The sequence below is a fragment of the Hippichthys cyanospilos genome, chromosome 5 (genome assembly GCF_059441005.1).
Source record: "Hippichthys cyanospilos isolate Australia breed blue-spotted pipefish chromosome 5, RoL_Hcya_1.0, whole genome shotgun sequence".
Taxonomy (NCBI): Eukaryota; Metazoa; Chordata; class Actinopteri; order Syngnathiformes; family Syngnathidae; genus Hippichthys; species Hippichthys cyanospilos.
In genome coordinates, this window is record NC_142373.1 from 2042000 (window position 1) to 2061769 (window position 19770).

Below are 19770 nucleotides of genomic sequence, written 5' to 3' on the forward strand. Positions count from 1 at the left end.
GTGTTTGACAGTGCAGATTAGCCCTGAAGCAGCATCAGGTCTCAGGTGGATGTTCCCCTGTGGCTCTGTGTGTTCTAAGCTTCTGGCTCGAGTAGATATAAAGGTAAGCCTGCTAATGCTAATGGATAAGCTGTTTTGTAAACGATACTTCTTATGTTCAAAAGTGAGAAGGGCCTGCAACATGGATATTTTGTTTAACATCCAATGACCTCTGCTCTGCTAATTGTTACAGAACGTAACATTTACCTTATTGGAATTCAAGACAAGCTCACTTAAAATAGTGTCATTTGGAAAATTATGATTAATCGTAAACCTGCTGGTGTCTGTCACGGATGAATAATTCATTTCCCAAATGAGACCGTAACAGTGACCTCCATAAATTGCAACCAAATGACAGAGCAAGTGGTGACCATGATCCCTGTATATTCTGTTATGTATCATTGTACTTACGAGCCATATTCAAATTTTCATATTCATATATGTATATATATATGTATATATATATATATAATTTTAATTAATTAATAATTTAATTAATTTAATTAATAATTTTAATAGAGCACTAACTTTTAACTTTCATGATTAGTGCGAAACACAGAGGTATGCAAAGTTGTTGAAAAATTCCAGGACAGGATTCACAAAAGATATCTACTATTTCAAACAAACAACAGGTTCTGCCAGTGCTTTATCCAAAGATAATTGTGACATGTTTGGAGAATGAACCACCTACCTGTGACCTTGCACACACTGGTACTCTCATTTACATGTGCTCAAGGAACTTGCCAAGTTCACACCGTACCAACTGTGTAATGCATCTCCGGTGCTGTTATTTGTGCCCTGTGATTGAAAAGCACAACAACACATTAGCCAGGCTCTTAAGTGCTTTTATAATCAAGAAAGTACTTCATAAAACAATCTTGAGAGCCCTGTTATTATAGTTTTAAATGTAAGATTTTCCCTTTTGCACTTAGACAGATTATGACAATGATTACTCTGACAAATAATCACTAAACATTTCTTGCAAAATTAATTAAGGGAGAACTGATTACCGAATCAGTATAAATGCTCAGCTCGACTTATTTACATGTTCACTCTAACACAGATAAATACTCATTCTTTTTGCAGCCATGCTGGATAACAGTCATACATTTTCGAATGGGGCTGCATTATTGATGATTAACAAGGGCAATGCTTTCTTCATACACCTTTATATGAAATTGTAACTCTTCTATCGTCATATTTTATCCGCATGAACAATTTGCAGGTGATCGGATCTGCTTCATACTTCCTCTATATTCAGGATTTAAGAATTTTATTAATGTCAGATGCATTGTAAAATTCTTATGAAATTCTTATTCTGTTCACTTTTCTGAGCAGAGATAATCCACACAAAAGAGTAAATGATAACATAGGCAAAAAAACAGTAATAGGACAATAAGGGCAGTGATAATGAAGCACTAATAAAGGAATAGACTTACATTCTCTCTCTCTCTCTCTCTCTCTCTCTCTCTCTCTCTCGATATATATATATATATATATATATATATATATATATATATATATATATATATATATATATATATATATATATATATATATATATATATATATCTTCCTTTTTTAAATCAGAGAACTGCAGAAATGTGTAGATTTTTGCTTCTGAATAATAGTTTGATCATATTATATCCATTACAGAATGAGTAACTTGTGATGAATTGCATTTCAATGCTATTTCCTCAGGAAAAAAACAAAAACAAAAAAACTTTCAGGGATTGATAAAAAGCGTCCTGTTATCATTTTAAAACATGCATCGTTTAGCTCCGCTGGGGTTGTACCAAGTTCTGCCTTCCTGCAAGGTTTGACGACAACAGCAATGGCCATATTTTCAGTTACTGTTCATGCACTCATTGGACCATAAAATGTCTTTTACAGGATACCAACAAGTCGATAGTCAATGACAGTGTGAGTGTGTGTGTATGTACATATAAAAGTGTACATATAAAAGCCATTACTTGACTGTGGCAAAGCATCACAAGAAGACTGAAGCTGACTTTTTCAACTCTACTTACATTGTCAGCGCTCAGGTGTAAAAACTGGTCTGTCTTGATGCCGGTGCAAGCTTAGTTTCACGTACTTGGGAATATGGCACACCACGACGCACCATGCTGGGCATTCCAGCGGACCAAAGATGTTTTCTATTACAATGCCTTGCGCACCTGACCAGGTGGATGAAAGTAAATTAATCTTCAAAACAGATGAAAGCAGGTAGAAGATGTGGCATTGCCGATATACTGTAGCACGATTTAAGTCAAATTAATTGGAGTGCGCGCGGGCATACCTTCTTCTGTCCTCTTTATTATATTTTTAAACTCATCACCTCCATGTGCGATCATCAAGAGAGGACCACTTGATTGACTTTAATGTAGGAACCACATGAATGTAAACTATGGCTAGTTGCTCCAATACCACTCTATTTATCATCCAGCAAGAATTTTGAAACTGAGATAAGAGAAAGATTCTCTTACTGTATGCTTTTAAAAACAATACATTAACAACAGCACAGAAAAAGAAAGTACTGGTACTGTAAATCCTAAATTAATTGATCAAGAGAGGAAAAAAAAGCATGAAGAGATTAAGGACATGAAGCAATGACTGAAGGAGCCTATAAATGGGATTGATCGCAAACGATGTCACATTTCATTAACATGCATAACGTCCATGCTTTCAGACAAAAACTTGCATGGGTCAACAAAGTGGTGTCTGCGGGCACAGCCCCCAAAGATCACCCACAGGCCTGTTTTGCAAATAGCTTACAAAAGATAGAACATTGGTGATTTTCTATTAATTTTACAAACAATTATACATGTATACATTTACATTACATATTACACTTAATTTACATATTTACTACAGCTGTTCCTTAATTATTGTGAAAAATCATGAACATGATCGGTGTCTTCACATAAACTGGTAGCCCTTCGTATTACACAGTACCAAAAAGTAGCTCTCGGTTTCAAAAAGGTTGATGAGCCCTGGCTTAGACGGGTACACCCGCTATATGGACATTTTGGAAGAGGATACGCACAAAACAGTCCAATTCACTTGGTTCAATCGTCAAATGCTGCATTCACACTGAACGTGAAAAATCGTTTCGCTACCCTCATTCGCTAGGCTTTTGGAAGCTGAATGTTATTTTCCAGCATTTGGTCTGTTCCCATATTAACGCAAGGAGCGGGGTTGTTGTGCAGTTTGCAGCGCTGCAAACTTTCTCGTCTTTTCTGGGATGTAGCAGAACCAATCTTTTTTCCTTATAGCACCATTATTCCTTTTTTTGCATTACTTGCCCCTCGCTTTGCGTCAAAACTCATCTGACATAAAACAAAGTTTCAATAAGTGTCTCATGCTGTGCTAAATATTGTACTGTTAATGCTGCATTATCGCAATCTTGGGACAGTAACTACAGTTCAACAACTGTTAAAAACTGGAAGTAGATAATGTGTATACAAGGTAACCCAAGTTCCTCCACCACCATTCTACAAGCCAGGTGAGTGCTCTTGCTTGACATCGTTTTTATATTGAAAGCTCAGCTAACCATGTCGGATAGCTCTGGGTGTTTGCATACCGGCCACCATGATTCATTCCTGCCCCCTGTGTGAGAAGCTGAATGTTCCTGAAGCTGATTGACAGTCGTGACGCGCAACAAAGTTAAAACTTTCGCGTTGCTCCATACGCATCGTTTGCTTTTGTGCCATGGTGCCCCAATTCAAAATATAACATTGTTTTACCTTTTACACATTCGGTGTGAACACAGCAAAATACCGTATTGAACAACCCAAAAGTTGGCTGATGTGTAAAGACTTCAAAGTGTACAGAAAGAAATTAAATTGAGTAAAAATGTAAAAATTTTTTTACAATAGCTCTTGCTCTAGTGCAGTTCAGCTGACAAATCGCATGTCTAAACCAATAACTACACAGAAATTTAATGATGTCTCCCACTTCTGGGAGAAGATTGGACGAAACTTTACTAATCAAAATCAAATTATGACACTTTAACATTACCTCCATGTGCTTTATGGATTTTCTTAGATCTTTGAGATGGCTCTCAAAATGTGATTTGACTAAGGGCATCAAAACTGTTAGGTTCACCTGTTAGACATTTAAAAGAAACTATACACAAAGAAGCAGAAAAGGCATTTTTCCTTTATCATGCATGAAGAGAACAAAGAAGGACTGCACAAGTACAATACGACCGCGCTCTGAAACAGCCTCTCAACACCCTCTATTTTTATTTGTTCAGGAAGTCCCGAGGTACAAAAGTCCTCGTTGCCTTGAAGGATTGGGGAGACGATTGGCAACAATGTAAACCATTTGATGATGATAATGAGGAATACAGTTTAGAGTCTATGCTGCTATCTCCTTCAGGAACGGGACGCGCGACTGGTCGGGTCACGAGACCCCTTTGATCACGGGCCAGTCTCTTTCTTGCAGCTGATTGAGACGAATCAATTCCTCTTCTTCGCAACCAACAGTAACAGAAAACATTCAGCCTAATCTACCATTATACTGATCACATAACAAACATACCAACTGATTGCATCAAACAGAGTAAGTGATTGCATCACAAATATGGGATAACCTACATGCAATTATTCCAACAAAAACACACATTTTTGCTCATGCTAGTCAAATGAAATTGCTCTCTGTATAATTTTAAGAGTAACAGTTAAGATTTAAAGTTATTTTGAAAATACAGAAATCCCTCGATTTCCACGGTAAATGGGGAGCCAAACCCCCACACGATAAGTGAAAAGCTGTGAAATAGAGCAACCCCCCCTTTCTTTCCCATGCCCAGTGATCTCCTAACTGTAGTCTGGAGGTATGACCGTTTCTTTGGGGGCAAATTTTTTTCTTTGCTTTTTGAACACAAAGCAGAGTTCTTTCAATGGGGCTCCAAACGGTCAAGTCACATTTTTGAATGCCAGGTCTCAGTATGTTAGTTCTGGCTACACCCCTCGCCCATTTTTGCAATAAAGTCATCCCTGTTGTGTCTGACCACACTCCACTCCTCTCCACATGTACGGTAAGTTCCGCACATTTGTCAGACAGAAAGCCACAGCGGTGCGGCCGTGCTAGTCTGCTTTTTGCCTAATGTCCTCATATAGTGCCAGATGTAGAGAAGCAGTGGTTTAGTTTTAAGCAAATGTACCATCATTCGAATCAGATTGTGTATTAGGGTTGAAGATCGTTTCAGACTCCACGTCATGATTGAGCAGGGGGGTGCTGCAGTTCATTATGCGTTGCTGTGAGGTGTCGGTTCCTTGAAAAAAAAATGTGCAATGCCCTGATGGTACGATATGAGAGGCTGGAATTAGCGAGGGATCACTGTATATCACTCTTTTTTTCAGTCTAGTGTGCCTCAGTGGATCTTCACATGCAGTTCGGCAATACAGCTTCACTACTGTAGTGTTTCCAAGAGTTGTCTCAACAAGCTGCCTTTGAAAATGATTAGATGGTAATCACTGTTGTTTTTTTTTTTGTATTAATCTCCTTGGCATGCACGGAGGATAAGGAGGAGTCTTTGTCTTAAATATAGCTGAGCAGTGATAGGACACTGTGACTTGCTAAGAAGCACTAAAAAAACAAGGAATGTTCTATCTTTCTTTCTTTCTTTCTTCACGGTACACATTTCATATTCATATTCAATTTTTTTATGTAATGAAATGGCAAACTTTTTGTTGATTTACCATTCCTGTACTTCCTATTCCTGAAAAAAATCAGAACTAAACTACCTGTATACTTTGAACATGAAAATATTAAACTGGAAACCCATGCTATCAAGTGGCTAGCACGTGTCCTGCAGAGAGAGTATACATTTCCCAAAATTCCTCTCAGTCTTTGGGAAAAGTATGAAGTAAACTCCCTTCTTGGGGGAGACACCAAGATCACATTGTTGTAAGACTGTTAAAAATATAATTGATTCATTTGTAAACAAACACTTTATGAGTTTTTTTCTTCGAAAGCAACATGGCGGAAATGCGTTTTTGCGCAATTGTGATCAATCCTATTGGGAGTCAAATCCTGACTAGAGAATAGCCCTTCTCATGTTTTTAAATTTTAACATTGAAACCCTACTCAATCCTTCTTGACTGAAATAGGAGTGCAATTGTTTTGTCTGAGCATTAGGACCCGTTTTTCCAAATCTTGCCAAATAATACGGACTTGGATTAAGTTATTTTAGGTGAACATGCACTCAGCATCTCAGGTCAAGTGTTCATTGCAGGCCTGTTATGACAGCGTCAGATATATATTTTTTTTTATTTATTGAGAGAGGTGTAAGTAGGATGCTGACGTAAGGTGTGAAGGAGTTAAGTGTGAATTTTATAGTCATCTAGTCTCTTGAACAGTTCATTACAGACAAGAACATCACAAGGCTTTGCTTTCCCTACCTGCAGTATGAAATGGGACACACTGTACTACTTACAATGACAGTAGTTGGGTCTCTGCAGTGCATTAAAAAATTGCAATTAAATATTTTGTTACCTCCCTATGTGTCTGCTAATGAGTTATTTGCATCTTTGGCCTGTTATCGATTAATGGCGGAGTTAATTTAAACAATAGCCACACCCACGCAAAGTTTCATCCTGCATGACATAAACAGAGCTAATTTCAAATCAACACACCACACTATTGAACACACACACTTTTATCATTCCATCAAAAAAACAATACAATAATATGTAAATAGAAGTGAGGTACCCATGTGTTCTGACTGCTGACAGGTTCCCCGAGCAGGAAGATGCTCGAGCCTGCCTTAATGGCAGCAAATGAAGGCGATTTAGTCTAAGCGAGGGTGGATACTTAAGTTACTAATGCTGCTGCACTCTGATAGAAAGCAGAAACGATTCTATTAAACATTAGACGTCATGCTCAGCTTCAAAGTCAATGGAGCAGCCACTAAATTAGACTTTACATTAGTTTTCCTCTACTATTCATATTTCTGTACAATCATGTTGTGCTGGTCGGAAAAAGCACTGGCAGGTAAACGGTGTACAACAAGTTGCCATTGGAACTTCTGTAGTTTGTAGTATGTTGTTTTCTATCAATGATGACATTGCGATGTTTTGCAGCTGAAGCCTATACTGTATACATTTTAAATGACATGAATTTATGGGCACTTTGCAATTTACCATTTGTAATGTTTTTTTGTACAGTTAGCTATTTTGGTCACAAGTTCTTCTGTATAGGATGTAATTCCTCTTTTGACCACTTGATGGTGACATGGAATTTACTTTGATGTAGGTGTACATTTTTTTTAAAGAAAACCTGGAAATTATGAGCACAACCAAGTTTTTGTTGAAAAGTATGTCATCCACAGTAATTCTGCTTTTTAAGTCTGATAGATGTATCAACACTTTTGGGCATGATCAGTGCTATCTATTTTAAGATAAAGTTAAGATTGCGAGTTGGAGAAAAACAGCATTTGTTCTTTGCGTTGTTTGCATAATGTTTTTGTATTATCCATTATTTTTTCTCGATAAATTATATGTCTACATTTGTTTTATTTGTAGTTCAAATAAAGACATTTGGTAAATATAAGTTAAAAAAAACTAAACAAAACATGTCCAGGGGTATTAAAATCAAATATGGCTTACTTATTGCAGGGGTAATGTGGAACATACTGTAGCACCCATGATTGATGGTGGATTACTGTATACTGTACATTATTAATTTGTGGCATATATTCAAATATCTTCAATATGTCCAATGTGCTGATTTTATCAGTGCAAACAGGATTTGTGTGATTTGTTATACTCTAGGATATGTTGCAATCTGAAGTGGCCAGATGGAGCATTTGATACACCCCGAGGGTTTCCCTGAGCTTTACTTAAACTAAATAAGAAACAGCGACGGATAGCCATACTGTATAGTACACACATCGATGTAAAGCCTTCTTATACTGTAGCCACAGGCATTAAAAATGCAAATGAGGCATGATCATGACATATGACATTGCTATGCAAAAAAAAAAAATATGGAAAATGAAGTCTCTTGAATGTTCTCACAATATGTTCTAGCCCAATTATGTTAAATCAACAGAAGAACAGAAATAAAAATGTGCTTTCATGAAAGCAAGCAAACGTTCTTCCTGTATGCTTTTTCCCTCTGATGGAGAAACACTGGAAGGAAAAAATGGTGAATGTGTCGGGAAATATTAGTTAAAATTAAAAAAAAAAAAAAGAGTAATGGAGGCTGAATGGGGGAAACTTCAGACAGGTAAAATCATGAAATAAATCTTGGAAACAGTAAATGTCAACTACCGTATTTTTCAGAGAACAGGTGGACCTCGCTTATAAGTCGACCACCCCCCTCCCCTTTTTTATTCAATTTGTGTGAATTTAAAAAAAACCCAATTAAAAATCTACTCCTGACTTTAATGGTCACATAGATCAAGGCTGTCCAAATATAACACATGGTGTGTTATTAAATTGACAAAATGACAGTACTTTTAGACCTATGGTGGGGGCGGAAACGAGACAAGTGCACTTGCTTAGACGCAAATGCTGAAACTAACGTTGCAACAATAAAACGATTTGAAGTTCCAATGCTTTTTTTTTTTTTTTTTTTAAATTTTGATACAGCTGAATATTAATTTGTCGAAAAGCCCTTAAAGTCATCATCCCTATCTGACAGGCCAAATAGCACCTCCCGTTGTGAGATCACAGCATGAAAGGTTGCCGTTCGGTGCCCCCCCCCCCCCCACACACACACACACACACACATGCCAACATCCGTGCCGGCTTGTTCAAACACTCGCTTAAGAAATGAAGGCGACAAGTCAAGCCGTATTTTCCTTTTCATAATATGTCAAAGTCGACTGAAAAAAAATATACACGCAGTTTTGTTGTTGACAACAAAGAGGCAAGAATGCAACGCTTGACGAAAGTGCCTTTTTTGCGATGTTCTGTGCAAAGGCTCTAAAACTGATGCTTACTATATCACATTAGAGATATACAGTATATAATAATTCTAAGCCTTGTAAATGACATATTACTTATTTCACATTCAAATTAGTGTTATATAAACACAGATATATGGGAAAAAATGGTCTGTTTTGAGTTATGTGGTTATAAGTTGACCCCCCTAATATGGGGGTTGAAAGTGAGTAAAAAAAAAAAAAAACCCTCAATGTGTACTCGGAGATATACGATGTACGTAGATTTTTGCTACGCGTGCTGGCCTGGTCCCAATTCCTTGCCAACTGTGTTGTTCCCTTCGTGTTTGTCCTCGTCAATATAATTGTGTCCATTGTGTTTGTGTTAACCTGCCCTCTTGTGTTGACCAATGTGCTCCCTCTTCCAATTGTTTCATGTCCAGGTGTTTTGTGTTGTCTCGTTAGTTGCAAGTGTATTTAGTTTCCAATTTCCTTTCAGTTGGTGTTGGGTTATTGCTGTTGCTAGTGTCTAACTGTCTTCCTGTTGCTGTCTAGCCTAGTTAGTTTCAGTGAGTGTCAGTACTGTTTGTTCCTTTGAGCCTGTTCAAGTGTTTCTATAGTAATGAATTGCTTGTGTCTTTTGGTTGTTACTTTTTTTTCCCTTTTTGTTCTTGCTTGTTTCACACCATCTTTTTATTAAATAATTTTTATTGCATACACCCTGCTTCCCTGAATCTGGGTCCACCCCACCCACCTCCTCACCTGACAATGCCAGATTGTGACCAAAACCTACTTTTTGGTCCCCTGTGTATCATAGCATTTTTTTTTTTTAGGTTGCATGAAATGAATGGAAATGTTCTATGACCTTTTTAACAGTTGCTCTTAAGATGCTTATTGTTGTATAGAACACATAAGATGAACTCAAAGTAATCACATAATTACAGTCAAACACAATCATCCAGTGGGAGGAAAATGCCCCAATCAAAATCTTTGATGGTACAATTTCTTTGCAAGGAGTGCAGTGAAATTCAACATACATAATGATATACACAACAGAAGATGTTAAAAAAACTGTTGAAGTCACAACGTCATGTCAATGACATTGGCTCTATGTGCTAACTGCTGAGCTCTAAAATTAATTTAAAAAGAATACAACACTGATTGTTTATAATGTAACAGGGACCAAAGCTGAATGTCTGGTAATGGCCCAAATGGCAACCCACACCCATTGTGAGTGTGTTCAGGGTAGAAGGGTTTTACCTGCGCTGAGCAGTAGCGCGACAAAGCTCGATGCTAATGGTAATGTGATGTTTCAATTTCTGTCACTGATGCGATCAGCAAGCCATTGGGTACAAGCACACTAACTGGTTACTTCCACTTGTAAATTGCAGTGCTCATCTGGGCATTGCTTATAAAATTAAGATTTTTTTTGTGTATTGTAACGTTCGTTTGTTGTTGTCTGGCATGAACAAGTTTGTGTAAGAGGACTGAGAGTCAGTTATTATCATGCACGAGCATGAATTGCGGCTCAGAGAAGCTCAGGACGATGCACCGTTTTTTCTCGTTTTCTTTCAATAGAAGTAGCAATTGGACTGAACCACAACTGAGTGAATTCTTTAATAAATGCAAGGGCATTAAAGTATTGTAGACAGTGGACTAATGGGTCCGTTCCAATTCATATTTATTAATGTTTCACAAAAATCATCTTGTCGGCCGGAATAAACCTCCTTGCGGCTGGATCTTTTATATATAGAAGAATAACCAAGTTACACTCGCGTTCACACCAATGTCCAATGCCAAAAAAAAAGTCATTTAACCTTTGGGACACCCTAAGAAATGGGTAATTTGGCTTCCATTCTGAGCTCTAAATTTAGTACTTACAAGTCGCATCTGAGTCTCAATCTCTTGAGAAGCCAAACTATGAAAAGGAGTGTCAGTTATAGTCCAAGAAACACTGCAAATGTATGAGGAATAAAGTCCCCTGAAAAACTTTGTGGTTCTAGAAATAAGTGACTTTTTCAGAGATAAGCAATAATTGAAATAGATTAAAGTTGTAACTTAAAAAATGAGTGCAAAAATTTCTCAATAAAAAGTTATTACCGTCTCATCATTTTTAAAGGAAAAATAGGTGCTTCGAAGGAATCTTGACTTTGATGTACTCTATATCCTCGCAGTATTATTTTTCTCTTTTGAGTATGGCCCTGATACACCTTGGGTATGCTTCACCTTGAGTAGTCAGCTCGTAAAAAGATATTCTGTCATGTCTTAAATATTAATGACACCGAGTTGAAAAATCGAACCCTTGTCTTTGTCATGTCATGTGACTGTGAAGATAGGTGAAAGTTGCTTGGAGTCACTTTCTTCAGCCAGACTGCCAGTTGAACAAAGTCAGCGCCAAGTGACCCAAACGAGAAGTGGCAGCCGAAGCCAAGGGACAAGCGATGTCCCTGCAGTGGCCGTCTGAGGACAGTCAAAACACCGCAGCGTGGCAACCAACCCAAAATCTCGTTTGATGTGTTTGACCGCAGCGTATTTGCATGATGATATTCAATCAAGGGGATGTAGACCTTTGCATGTACAGTATTTGTTTTGGGAATGTCAGATGAGCCTTTTATGGTGTCATTAGCTGTACCATGACTCTCCACTTGCTAATCTCTTCCTGCTTTTGTTTAATTGCTGCAAATATTGACTTCTCCAGCATGGTGACCGAGCAATGCAAAAACACAGCATGCACCTGTTTATGGACCACATACAGTATACTGGAGGCTTTACTGAGCCTTAAAGTGCAAATTCAGACCTGCGGTTAATATGCTTTGTGGCTCATGGCTAAAGTTCAAGCTACTACAAGACCAACAAAAGCCTTTTGTTGTCATGCATTATGCATACACGTATCCCTGTTGCTCTATTGATTTTATTTATTTCATAGAAATGTTTACCAGGTTTCCATATGCAATTGGACAATAGGCGTGGTCCCGTAAGGACTCAAATAAGCTGCTGCTCTGATTGCATAACACAGTATGTTTGAAAGTATTAGCTGTAGTTCACTGGAATTATACATTACTGGAGGCAGGTGAGTTAAACCTATTTTCCGTGGTGGGCCACATCATCATACGACTTCAAAAACACTGCTGGCACTGTAATCAACAATCATATACATATATATCATATTTTCCGGACTATAAGGCACATCGGTATATAAACTGTAGCAGCAAAATAAGAGCAAAAAAAAAGATTTTTGTCACGGATAAGCCGCACTGGACAATAAGCCACAGGTAATAACATCAGATCTTTACGCAAAAAGATGGTATATGTAGTTTATAATTTTTTTTAGTTATTTAATTTTTTTTTTATATTTCTCTCCAACAGCTACATCTTCTCTTTAACAGACTGGACATGCCTCCCTATTTAGTCCCAACATATTTATAGAAAATAGATGTTAAATGGCAGTTCAAAATCAAAATAAATTCTTCAAGAGCATCTTTTTTTGTCTCCCTTTGTTTGATAGTTTATTTTAGTGAACATAATAACACATACTACATAATTCATATACAATCATAAATACATAAATAAAATCACATATACAGTGTACTGTATATAACATTTACACATCATCCAAAATTTTATACATTCTTTTATTAAATCAAGTAGTCTTGTGTTTTTCAAACTTGTGTGACGCGCGAGTGCCACACAGCTGCGAATGTGAGTGCATTGTGTCACTCTGCTGCTAATGAACGGAGTTTGACCGTCACAGATCTTGTGATTGTGTCAGCATTAAAAGTGTCTTTTCCTTTTTGCGGCTCTCAGTCACATTTGCTTTTTTTACTTTTGCCACTGTGTGTCTTTGTTTTTTTTTTTTCACATTTAATTATTGCAATTGGAAAGCATGATTTAGGTTTTTAACATCATTGTGATCAATTATCTTATCATCTTCAGGTTTCATCATCTTTTTATGCCTCATTTGATTTACATTTAATTACAAATAAACACCAAAGTGGAAACTTGTGGGGATAGCTCTACCATGTCGCAGACTGTTTTGTCACATATATATTATGTCATCAGTGGCAGGTCTATGTCACGAGAATGACAACATTGAGGACTGAACAAAATATTACATTATTTATATGACATTATCCAAGTACATGACCACTCAAAAGGTATTTCGAAACTTTTTGCAGACATTTTGCAGTGGGAAGGGCAGTTGCTCTCATGTAAGCAAAACATTGAACATTGTCTTGACACAACTTGCTTTAATGCATGAATGAGAGCATTACATTCAAAGTACCAAAACAGACTCGTTAAAGAAAAACATCCCAGAACTGGCAGTTTATGGCATTTGGATTAGTATTCGATGACATGATGATCTGCCATGAGATGAGGAAGTGCAACCACACTATGTCACATGATGCATATGTGGAATGTATTATTCCACATGCCTGTACGTGATTCTGGACTGTGTTTGATGTCGTGTAAAGAGTTGCATCCTTGGGGGTTTCGACTATTATTAATCACATTTTCCATTTATTGAAATAATTTGTGAAATGGCGTTTGAGAGGAGGAACTCATGGTCACTTGGAGCTAACTTTCCAGAGACACGCTAGCGAGCTTAACAAATCATATTACATTAGCAACTGGGCACATTGTTTACTAATCCCTACCTAGAAGGAGAATTCAAATGAAATAAAATGAAAGTTGAGCCCTCAAAGAGTCCCCTCGCTACTTCGTGTTTGGTTATTGCATCTTCCCAATTTTGCGTGGTTTTCATTTGTGACCATAAATTAATTTAATTAATTTATTAATTAATTAATAAATTAATTTATTGCAGATTTACCTCACTATTTGAAAGGGTTGCCTTGCTATTTTTCTTCTTTATGTGCAGTCAAAAAATATATATATTTTTTTTTAAAGGGAAATCTTTCTTTTTTTTTTTTTCTTTTTTAGATGAGATTTGTTATTGTCATGTTTGATTGGGGTTTGTTGTTTTTATGGGTTGTTTTTTTTGTTGTGGGGTTTTGTTCTTGTTCTTAAGTTCATGCTTCTGTTCCACTTGCATCTGCCTTTATTGTCTGTGTTCTCGTTAGTTTGATCTCGTGTCAAATCTGTCAAATCTCCTCTCCCTGCTTTTCATGCCATCCAGCTATTTTGCTTTCCCCTAATTTAGTGTGAGTGTACTTAAGTTCCAGTTTAGTTCCGTTTAGTTGTCGGGTCATAGTTTTTTCTCGCCTTTGCTTTTTCCCTGCTATCGGATGTTACCCGTTTCCACGGTCCAAGTTCCCCCAATCTACCTGTTGCCTCCCCACTATGCCCTTTGAGTTTGTTTCCGTTTCAAGTTTTGGTTGTCACTTTGTCCCTGTTGCCCCTGCCTCGATATTCTTTACTAAACCACTATTTAGTTTGAGCCACATTCCTCTCAGTTTCTTTCATTTCTGGGGCTTCTTCCTTCCAAAACTACACTCGCCATGTCCAAACATAACAGTTAAGTCTGGAAACACAAAACTCCCCCAAGATTCCTCATTTCATTTCCTATTGATGTCCCATTCCTTTTGTTCATTTCAGAAGCACCCGGGAATGGTAGTTTTGCAATTAAACCCTGGGCTCAAGACATTTCTTTGAGCTTCTTCATATTCCTCTTGGAGAAATAACTGACTGACTAGTATTCTGTAGCTCTCCAATTTCAAATTAATTGGCTGCATTTGTGAAACCAACCTGGTCCATGTGTGTGTGTGTGTGTGTGTGTGTGTGTGTGTGTGTGCGCGCACACAAGCATGCATACATGTGTGTGTGTTTGGTGGGGAGTGGGGGGTGGGGATCTCTTTCATGCTTGTACAACTGTAGCTTCAAGCCACGGCCACGTGTTACCACCACATCTCATCTCTTATTATAGCCTATCAGAGTCATACGATTATGTAATTATGGCAATTATGTGTCAGATTGATGTGTTACACATACATTTATGTTCTCTGCTCCTAATTTATTTAGATGCTGGCTTTTAAAAAATATTTTTTGCATGAGGCAAGAAATAAGAATGAAAAATGCCTGATTTGTTTATAACAATGAAGCTTATTGACCCCTCAAGCTTGAAAAAAAGGACCTGTTGCATCAGTTACACTTTTCAGATTCGCACATTTAAAAAATAAAGCACATAAGTGAAGACTCTCAAATGGCCAAAGGTGTGAATGGGATGAGAAAAGGTTTCTTGTGTATTGCCATTGGCTGGCAACCTGTGTCTATCCTCACATCTTGCACAAATTTAGATGGGATAGGTTTCAACTCCCTCATTACCCGAGTGAGAAAAAAAAATAACGGATCAATAGCTGTGGTTTTCTCTTGAGCTCATGTATATACATTATTTTGAAGGAACAGAACACAAAAGGAGCGGTCTGAAAAACAGGTGTTAGTAAAACATACGCAGGAAGTTGCTGTTAGGATCACCAGAAACTCTTATTATTAGGGATGGGACAAGACAGGAATCCCACAAGACGAGATGTCTCATGTGTTCTGAGTCACCTTAAATGTAAATCCAATTTTTTGACAATTTTCTCCTCGTAATTTTACTTTTCAATGAGACGAAATGACATCAGATCCACAGACACATTTGACTCAGGCTGGTATGTTCAACAGCAATCAGTAGCAACAGGATATCAGCATCAAAGTACTGTATGCACTTATTTAAATCTAATTAACTTCCTCTGAAAAGTAGTGGAACTGGTCTCAAGAGCCTGGTTGGGTTCTTAGCTAGTGGCTAATTTATGCTATAAGCACGCCACTAAACACTGGCGACAGACAGGTGCTGTACAATATTAGTGTAATTAAGCTGGATTTAATGCACTAATTTGGCAATTGACTGTTGACTTGTTTTTAACGGTAGTCGTAACTCAAAACAATTTCTGCAGCAACTCGAAACAATTTACGCAGTAGAAAATCAATTGACAATTGTTGCGACAGACTTCCGGGAAGAACTTCAAAATAAAAGCTTTCCAAGGTGTTGGTGCCTATACATTATTTCTTATGGTAAGATTCCTTTTGAAGCGGTGGCTGGCCCTCACCATTAATCTTTTTTTCTGTCATGCAAGGCATTCTTCTGTGTTATCCATTGCACCTATGGTACAACAAGCCCACAAAAACAGATCTCATGCTGTGCAGGGAAGAGAAATCTCATGGTTTTAATCTCGCTAGCTCTTGTCCTTCGAGATCTTGTTCCGTCCTGAGTTACATGATTCTTATTATTGTTATTAGTAGTAGCAGTATTTGTTTTGTGTATTCTTCCAATATGTGCATTGAATTTGAGCAAGCTCTTTGAGACAGATTTGGCAGCCCATATCAATTGGAGTTGTCTGGTCATTTCAAAGAACGATTTAAGGTGTTTACAGCTTTCTGTATTAAAAAAAAAAAACATTTTATTGCGTATTTTGGCTTTTATTTTTGGCTTTTTGTGGTGTTTTTAGTGACACTAAAACACATCGGTGCCTCAACCATGGTGAAAGCACATATGATCAAAGAAGTGAAATGGATGAACAAAAATGCTAGTCAAATATGTTGATGTTAATCTCCTTCCATTTTGCGGTTTGCCCATTTTTATTCTTTAGCCGTATCAGTCTCTAATCAAGATTCCAAACGCGTATTTTGATGTTATCATTTTCAGAGGCTGAAAAAAAAAAATAACATCCCTATTTTGATAAAGTATGACACGGGAAGTACAGAGGAAGAAATGACAGATAACTGTAAGCCAGTACGGATAACTTCAATTGCTTCCTGGTAGAATAAATTGTTTTCATGAGAATCAGTAAATGAATAGTATTCAGCCTCATAGGCGAGACTGTATTTACCTAAGTGGGAGTGCTGAAATAAACAGCATTTCTTTCGTTGCTTTCCACACCTCTGTGGTGCTGAAAGACGCACACCAACAATGTTGACTTTTCATCTGGTTTGTTATGCCTGTGTTCTTATTAATAGAAAACATGAACAAATAGAGCATGTTTGAGCCCTCTTCGCTTACTCTGTGTGCCAAAGCTTTTGTTTTATTTATTTATTTTTTATGTGCTGGCTGTTTTATACCATTTGACAATTTGGTGAGATTAAGCTATGTTGTGTGGTTTGGACTTGGAATACTCTCTTTTCCTTTTGGGAGCAAAGCCAGTTAGTTCCCCGTTTGTGCTTATATTTCATTACATGAATGGACGAAAGGGGGACGCTAGGATGACAATCCACCCGGCACATTGGTCACCACGTTATTGTGAATAAAACAAATTAATCAAAAATAATGAATAATCAAATAAAACACCTCTGAATTATATGTACTGTATATCAATTTTTAATTGATGGATTTTTATACTGTCAATACAGTTGTGATTGACTTCCTGATTGTGGCTTTAAAACCTTTTACCATCTGGGCCTTTTCGAGAAGTCAGTCAAGAAGTTATACCATCTTTCTTTAATCTTTGTAGAAAACGTCATTAAGTCAAGTTATTACAAATAGGAGGGATAAAAAAAAAATCCGTCCTTTTCAACAGGGAAGTACAGCACTCTTTATCTTACTTTGCTGATGTAGATCTCAAATGTGAACTTTAAGAAGCTAAATTTATGTTGATCTAGAAATTCACTGTCCTATTGATTTTTCTTAAATAAAAAGATGGCCCTTTATGTCATGGTCTGTTGGATTTTGGGTGGTGGGTTTATTTTGAGGGTTTCTGTTCTTCCGGTTGTGTAGTTCCTGTTTCTGTTCTTATGTCATTCTGTGTTAGTTTTGATTAGGTCCACCTGTCTGAGTCTACCTGTCCCTCGTGTTTCCACCAATCCGCTTGCCCTGCTCATTGTTTCCTCCCCACCTGTTGCGCGTTAGTCATTAGTTTGTGGTTGAGTATTTAAGCCAAGAGTTTATTAAAGCCCGTGTCGGATCATTTTCTTATATCTCACATCTCGTCTTGTCCACATGCCAGTCTGCCCGCTAGTGTTTTTGCTATTCTGTTTTTCTGCTTTTTTTCCTGTCTGCCCCTCAAAGAATAAACATGGATTATTACACACATTCCCTGCCTCGAAGACTCCCTGCATTTGGGTCCTCCACCACCTCTAGCACACCCGCCTACCTCCCTGCCTCGCCCGACCCTGACACTTTATTTTTATACACCATAAATTATGAGGTATGAAAAAACATGAATATGATGTGTAGGATTAAAATTGTAACTTAATACTTTCACTGCTTTGACTTATTGACAAATTTAATGCTCTAATTATGTCATATGAAATGATCCACAAATATTGTGTATATATATATATATATATATATATATATATATATATATATATATATATATATATATATATATATATGCAATGATGAATCGACAAAAAATCTATTTTCAACTTAATAGATATTAATTTTTTATCGATTTGTCTTTTAGAGACATAAATCTGTCAATAAATTCAGAATTTTATTCTCTTGACTGGGAATACTGTCAGTCCTTTGTGAAGGCAGCCTGATTAGCGTGTTGAATAAAAGTTTAACAAAAATTCTACTTTACATCTTGGACAAAACTATCAACCAGCTCATAAAAATATACATAGTAAAAATAAAATATCCCATTAAAGGGATGGAAATTAAAATGTTTTCTTTCAATTTGATTAGGTGACAAAATAATCAACAGATTATTCGATTATTAAAATAATTGTTCATTGCAGCACTTTTGTTTTCCAATGTGTCTGTATTCTTCAGATATTTTGCATAACCAGTAAACTTTGTCGATGGCCAATGCCTTAAAATCCTTCTGCCCAATACTAGAGCTAATATTCTTCAGCAAAGGTTGGTCTGGAGTAACCTCTGGTCAAATCGGACTCAAGCAGTGATTCCCAAATAGTGGGGCAGGACCTCCTGCAGGGTCGACAGGTGCGGATGACCCCAGGGAAAAGGATTTGTTTTTGCCATGTGAAGTGTAGTTGTGATAAAATAATGATTGGCATATTTTTTTATAGGCACTTTCATTCACTTGAGTGTTTATCTGCTTAGGCAAACCTTTAACTTGTATAAACAGTGCGTAAAAGTAGTTAACAGATGTTGAATGTTTTTTTTAATATTTCTTTTTCCTTGTGTCAATGTTAGGGGTTTGCAAAATATAAATGAGAAGTACTGGGCTAAAGGTTGGATCAAATCATTCTTAGGCATTTTTTAGACTTCAAACAACCTTTTTAAAAAGTACTCTTGGGCCATCTCGCTCAAATAGGAAAGTAAAGTTCCTAAGCTAAAACCACAATCCAGAGAGGCCCATTGACATTCATTAGAAGTTGGGCAAAAGCAGTCACACCTTTTCAATAAAAAGAGGTAGGAGACAGTGCAATGCTCCAGCGCTCAGAATTGACTGACGCCACATCCAACAAAAACACGGCTTAGGTTATAAACGTCTATCTAGACATGCACAAAGCCCTTTGTTGATACAAAAATTGTCTGGCAGTGCAGCACAAATCCACAGAGTAAACTTAAAAAAGGGTTTGAAGTTGTAGCTCTAATCGTAATGCATCAATTTTGGGGGTGTATTTACTAGCATTTGTTGTTATCTAATGCTGATACTGTTTGTGTGTGTATGTGTTTTGATCCCTTTACCAATACCTATTCCCCCTAATGTAATCACAAAAGACTGCAAATACATCTGAATCATTACATAAGTATTTCCCTGTGTGGCTGTTGTTTTACATGAAACAGGAAGGTTTCATTAGCAAAAAAATGTTGATGTTAACCATAAACTATAACTAAACTGCCACCTGGAGAAAGTTTTGATGTGTTTGTCAATATTTTTGCTGTTGGGTTTGTGTGTTTATTTTAAATATTGAGGGAGCCTTGATGGTATATCAGC

General features: G+C 37.1%; 1 protein-coding gene across 1 annotated transcript in view; it reads left to right on the top strand.

Annotated features, from left to right (window-relative positions):
• The window catches only part of LOC148423128 (voltage-gated delayed rectifier potassium channel KCNH8-like), a 123208-nt gene that overhangs the window by 6547 nt on the left and 96891 nt on the right, over positions 1–19770 (top strand). The gene's annotated exons all lie outside the window — the stretch shown is intronic.